The sequence below is a fragment of the Elephantulus edwardii genome, unplaced genomic scaffold (genome assembly GCF_000299155.1).
Source record: "Elephantulus edwardii isolate Elephantulus edwardi_28Jun2011 unplaced genomic scaffold, EleEdw1.0 scaffold00378, whole genome shotgun sequence".
In the NCBI taxonomy this organism is placed as follows: domain Eukaryota; kingdom Metazoa; phylum Chordata; class Mammalia; order Macroscelidea; family Macroscelididae; genus Elephantulus; species Elephantulus edwardii.
The window spans coordinates 794434-800918 of record NW_006400128.1 but is presented as its reverse complement, the minus strand read 5'-3'; the positions used below and the strand labels follow the sequence as shown (position 1 = coordinate 800918).

Genomic DNA, 6485 nt, shown 5'->3' with positions numbered 1-6485 from the left:
AAAGGTCTGATAGCAAGTCCTGAAGGACATCCAGAAGAAAAAGACTAATAGCGAAAGACTTTTCACAGAGGAGGACATTTGGATGGCCAACAGACACATGAAGATAAGCTCTAAATTACTGGCAATTAAAGAGATGCATATCAAAACCACAATGAGATACCATCTTAGTTCAGGAACAGTGGCAAAATTTAGAAGGGCAGCAAATAATAAATTTTGGAGAGAATGTGGCAAGATAGGAACTCTTATATATTGTTGGTGAGGTTGTTAAATGGTACAACCACTCTGGAAGGCAGTTTGGCACTTCCTCAAAAATCTGAACATAGAAATTCCTTATGATCCAGCTATTCCACTGCTTGGACTATACCCTGAGAAAATAAGAACTGAGGCCCTAAAAGAGACTTGTACATTTCTGTTCATAGTAGTGTTATTCACCATAGCAAGAACATGGAAATAGCCTGAATGCCCAACAACAACGAAATGAATTTAGAAATTATGGTACATTCACACGATGGAAAAGTATGTAGCATGCAGGAGCAATGATTTTGTAAATTACTACCTAGCTTGGGAGGAACTGGAGAGCATTATGTTAACTGAGAAGAATCGAAATCTCAGGACACTTAGTTGTGCTCATGTGAAACATACACCTATATCATGAAGCTGTTGTCCAAACAGGGCTAGAAAACATTGCATTATTTAAAATCATTAAAGATTTGCATCCGAGCTTTATCCTTTCTCTATACTTATGTGATTAGTATACCAAGCAAATAATTTCAGAAGCTGGACTCTGTAAAGAAGAATGTAATTTCAAGATTGGAAGAAGACTCTTAAACAACCCGTGTTATGTAGATGATACAACTTTGCTTGCTGAAAGAAAATATGACCTGAATTGCTTACTGTAGAAGGTCAAGCATCTCAGTTTTCAATATTGAGTGCAACTCAACATCAACATCGCCCCACTAGACTTGTAGGCTACTGCTGTAATCCCAAAGGCACATGGTACAACTCCACCTGCTTCTCTGTGTGAGAAGGATGGACAATCTCCTCCAGTGTCATTTACTGCCTCTGAAAACCCTCTAGAGGGTCAGGTTTAAGTTGATTGTGACTTAATGGCACACAACAACAGTAGATCAACAGGCAACATCATGATAGATGGAGAAAAGAATAAAATTATTAACAGCTTCATCTTACTTAGATCCACAATCAACATCATTGGCACCAACAGTCAGGAGATTTGGAGACTTATTGAATTGGGGAAGTCTGCTGTCAGAGATCTCTTCAAGCCCTGAAGATCAGTGATGTCAGTTTAAAGACCAAGGTGCACCTCATTCAAGCCATAGTCTTTTCGGTGATCTGCTATGCATCTGAGAGCTGGAAAATTAATAAGGATGACAGAAACAATCGATGCCTTTGAGTTGGGCTGTTGGAGGAGAATACTTGACAGGTTAAAAAAAAAAGCAAGAGCGAGAACAGACACTTGTCTTGGATAAAATGAAGCCATAGTGTTCCTTATTGGCAAAAACAGTGAGGCTTCTTCTCACATTCTTTGGACATGGGCATGTTGTTAGAAGAGGGCTATTCCTTTGAAAGGGACATCATGTTTGGAAAGGTAGAGGGTCAGCAAAAGAGAAAAGGGCCCTCAACGAGATGCATTGACACTGTGACTGCAGCAGTGGGCTCAGGTATGTTAGAGATGAAAAAAACTGCACAGGATAGGACAGGTTTCACATCTGTTGTTCATAGTGTCTGTATTTGACTTAACGCCATCAAACTAAAACAACAACAACCACCTTTATAGTTCTGCCAGCAAGCATTATGAATGCTCATAAGTAGTATAACTTGAGAAAATCACATTTTGGTAGTTTCAAACAATCCAGCGTTAATTCCAGGAGAAGAAACTCTAAAATAGGCTCTCCAATTCTTATTGTACATTCTGTTATTTCATCTATCATCTTAGTGTTTCACCTCTCCAAAAGATACTGTACACATAATTTTACTTAATAAATGAATAACAAAAATCTAAAGACCATGCTTAAGTCACCTAAACTAATCTATATTTGAAGATTGATTTTGGAGGTTAGTGAGCATCATGGCAACTGTGGCAGCCACCACCAAGGTTCCAGAGATCCGCGATGTGATGAGGATTGAACGCATCGGTGGGGGACTGGGGCTGGATGATGCCTTGGAGCCGCAGCAGGCCTCGCAGGGCATGGTGGGGCAGCTGGTGACCTGGCGGGCAGCGGGAATGGTGCTGGATATGATCCGAGAAGGCAAGATCACCAGGCGGGTGGTCCTCATTGTTGGCCAGCCAGACACCGTGAAAACGGCTCTGGGCCCCGACACCCCTTTCACAGCCATCGTGGGCAGCGAGATCTTCTTCCTGGAGATGAGCAAGACCGAGGCCCTGACGCAGGCCTTCACCGCTCCCAGCCACAGGGACAGGGACGGGCTCCAAGGTGGGCAAACTGACCCTAAAGACCACAGAGATGGAGACCATCTATGACCTGGGCACCAAGATGGTCGAGTCCCTGACCAAGGACAACGTCCAGGCCGGGGACGTGATCACCACAGACAAGGCCACAGGCAAGATCTCAAAACTGGGGCACTCCTTCACGTGGGCCCGAGACTACAATGCCATGGGTTTCCAGACCAAGTTCGTGCAGTGCCCGGAGGGGGAGCTGCAGAAGCACAAAGAGGTGGTTCACACCGTGTCCCTGCATGAGATCGACGTCATCAACCCCCACACGCAGGGCTTCCTGGCACTCTTCTCGGGCGACACAGGGGAAATCAAGTCTGAAGTCCGAGAGCAGATCAACGCCAAGGTGGCCGAGTGGCGAGAAGAAGGCAAGGCCAAGATCATCCCCGGGGTGCTCTTCATCGATGAGGCCCACATGCTGGACATCGAGAGCTTCTTCCTCAACCGGGCCCTGGAGAGTGACATGGTGCCGGTCCTCATCATGGCCACCAGCCACAGGATCACCCGGATCTGGGGCACTGCACGGCATCCCCATCGACCTGCTTGACCAGCTGCTCATCGTGTCCACATCTCCCTACAGCGAGAATGACATGAAGCAGATCCTCCGCATGTGAGGAGGAGGACGTGGAGATGAGCGAGGACGCCTACACGGTGCTGACTCGCATTGGACTGGAGACCTCGCTGCGCTCTACCATCCAGCTCATTACTGCCGCCAGCCTGGTGTGCCGTAAACACAAGGGCACAGAAATGCAGGTGGATGACACCAAGAGGGTCTACTCACCCTTCCTGGACGAGTCCTGCTCCACCCAGTACACGAAGGAGTACCAGGATGCATTCCTCTTCAACGAACTCAAAGGCAAGACCATGGAAACCTCTTGAGCGGACACCTCGCCCACCCCCTTTTCTAGCCTGAGTTCTGCACTGTGACTTTGACTTTGTATTAAATGGTTCTCAAACAGGAAAAAAAAAGATTGATTTTGATATTCACATATTTAATCAAACTGTAGTAATATTTGATGTATGAGTCACCAACGACTCCACGGAACTTAACAACAGCAGCAGCAGCAGCATAGCGAGAGAGAGCATGGTTGGCCTAGTGGACAGAAAGTCATGCTCCCACGTGGATGACTCTACTCTGCGGCCCTCAGGTCTGCCTTTAATTGTTTTTGGTGAAACATTCTTCTAGGTGGTGAAACCCTGGTATGTCCACTTGCTGTACAGAGGTAACTCATGGTCGCTGTGAAGCCGAACACTGTGTCGCTGAGAAGTCAAATGCGAGAATGGTTACCCATGGTGGACAGTGTTTGGTGGAGCCCCCCGATTAAAACAAGCTTGGAAGCAGGAGTGGCATCCACTTCCATAATAGTTTGCCTCTGGAAACCCTATGAACCTGGAGAAAGGACGAAAGTTATACAGGTGTCTAGGACTTTCATTCATAGGGTCGCTATGAGTCGCCTAGACACTCAACGGCACTTAACAACAAACAACAATGTGAAACAAAGCAAGTAACCCATTATGTGGGGTATTCAGAGGCATGCAGTTGGAATACACAAATGCTTCACGGAAGAAGGTGGGCAGTCTCCTCCTGTGCAATTTACTGCCTCTGAAAACTGTCGGAGGGTCAGCTATGAATCGGTTCTCACTCAGTGACACACAATAACACATATATACTGAGGTTAAATGTAGAAAAACTAGATATGTTTACTCTTTTTTTTTCTTTCTGACACAGATATGCCATTACTTAATAGATCTTTTGCAAAATATTTGAACTAACAAAGTCTGCTCTGCCAGGAAACCTTACTTGCTCAAAGCAAGGAAGACATAAAGCACTTGGTGCAGAAGATCAAAGGATACAGCCTTCAATATGGATTGCATCTCAGTGTCAAGAAAACAAAGATTCTAATGTCTTCCTCTGTGATAACTCTTTCCATGTTTTTTGCCCATTTTGTAATTGGATTACACATTTTTTCTTCTGGAGGCCCAGGAGGAGTATTCTGTAAACTTTTGTTATGAACCTTGTCTGAGACGGTATTGCCAAATATTTGTTCCCAGGCAAGATGTTTTCTTTTCACCCTGTTAGAAAAGTTATTGATGAGCACAGAGATTTAATCTTTAGACGGTCCCATTCATCAATTTTATCCTCTTAAAATTGTGCATTTCTGGCTGTATTTGGCAGTCTCTTTATACCATAGACTAGGCCTTCTAAGCTTTATCCCAGTTTATCTCTTATGAACTTTATGGTTTGGGGCATTTGTGTATGGTGTGAGATGAGGATCCTGTTTCAGCTTTCTGCAGTTAGCGGTCCAATTTTGTCAGCACCATTTGTTGAAGTTGTCATTTCCCCATTTGATAGGTTTTATTTCTTTGTTGAACATCAGTAACCTAGGTCCATTCCTGGGTTCTCAATTCTGTACCATTGGTCTATGTGTCTGTCATTGTACCAGTAACCATATTGTTTTGGTTACATGAAGAAGTGCTCAAAATCACTGGCAATAAGAGAGATGCAAGTCAAAACCACAATGAGATACCATCTCACCCCAGGAGCAGTGGCAAAGTTTAACAGGGCAGCAAGTAATAAACTTTGAAGAGGATGTGGCAAGATAGGACCTCTTATACATTGTTGGTCAGATTATAAAATGGTAAAACCACTCTGGAAGGCAGTTTGGTGTTTCCTCAAAAAGTTGAACATAGAAATTCCATATGATCCAGCTATTCCACTGCTTGGAATATACTCCGAGAAAATGAGAACTGAGGCACAAACAGAGACTTGTATACCAATGTTCATAGTAGAGTTATTCACCATAGCAAGAACATGGAAACAACCCAAATGTCCAACCACAGTGGAATGGATTGATAAATTAGGGTACATTCACACGATGGAATACTGTTTAGCATGCAGGAACAATGATTTTGCAAATTAGTACCTAAATTGATAGGGACAGGAGAGGATTATGCTAAGTAAACTAATACAGTCACCTAAGGACAAATACTGTATAAGACCATTATTGTAGAAGATGTATGAGCATCCAAGGGGAGGGAGGAGGGAGCAGAGGGGTGATCTTAGGGTCGCACAATTTGATGGGTGGAGGGGAGGAGTGGGTAAAGGAAAGGAGAAAGATCTGGTGTGCAAAACAATGTATATGAACTTTGTAAGTAAACCAGTATAAAATAAAAATTTTATTAAAAAGTATACAAAAGAAAACAAAGATTCTTACCACTGAACTTATAGGCAACATCATTATAGATGGAGAAAAGATTGAAACTGTCAACAACTTCATCTTACTTGGATACACAATCAACAAACACCCTTAGTACCAGCAATCAGGAAATCAGGAGATATTGAATTGAGAAAGTCTGAAGTCAGGGACATCCCCAAATTTTTGAGGAGTAATGATGTCAATTTGTGCCTTTAATCCAGCCACATTAGGATGGTTTTTCCTATCCCTTGCTATGCATCTGAGAGCTGGACAGGAATGACAGAAGAATAATTGATGCCTTTGAGTTGTGGTGTCAGAGAATACTGAACATCCTATGGACTGACAAAAGAACAAATAAGTATGTCTTGGAAAGGGTGCGGCCAGAGTGTTCTTTGGAGGCAAGGATGATCAGGTTTCATCTCACATACTTCAGTCATGTTGCTACTAGGGACTATTCGTTGGAGAGAGACATGATGCTCTGAAAGGTAGAGTGTCAGCAAAAAAGAAGACCCTGAACGAGGTGGACTGACACAGTGACTGCCGCAATGTGCTCTAATGTGTCAAGAAGTGTGAGGATGGCACAGGATAGGACAGGGATCAGATCTGTTTTTCAAGGGTCTCTATGGCTTGTATTTGACTCAACAACACAAAACAACAACAACTATGCTACGGATATCAAATAAACTTATTCTATTTGCTGTAGTTATACTTGTTGTTGTTGTTATGTGCCGTTGAGTCGATTGCGACTCATAGCGACCGTATGTACAACAGCCTTAAACCGTGCTCTATCCTGTGCCAATCTCATTGCCTCTGAC

At 43.5% G+C, this 6485-nt stretch overlaps 1 pseudogene; it reads left to right on the top strand.

Moving 5' to 3' along the window:
* The first annotated feature begins 2086 nt into the window (after nt 1-2086).
* On the top strand, nt 2087-3352 carry LOC102862416 (annotated as a pseudogene).
* Nucleotides 3353-6485: the final 3133 nt, after the last annotated feature.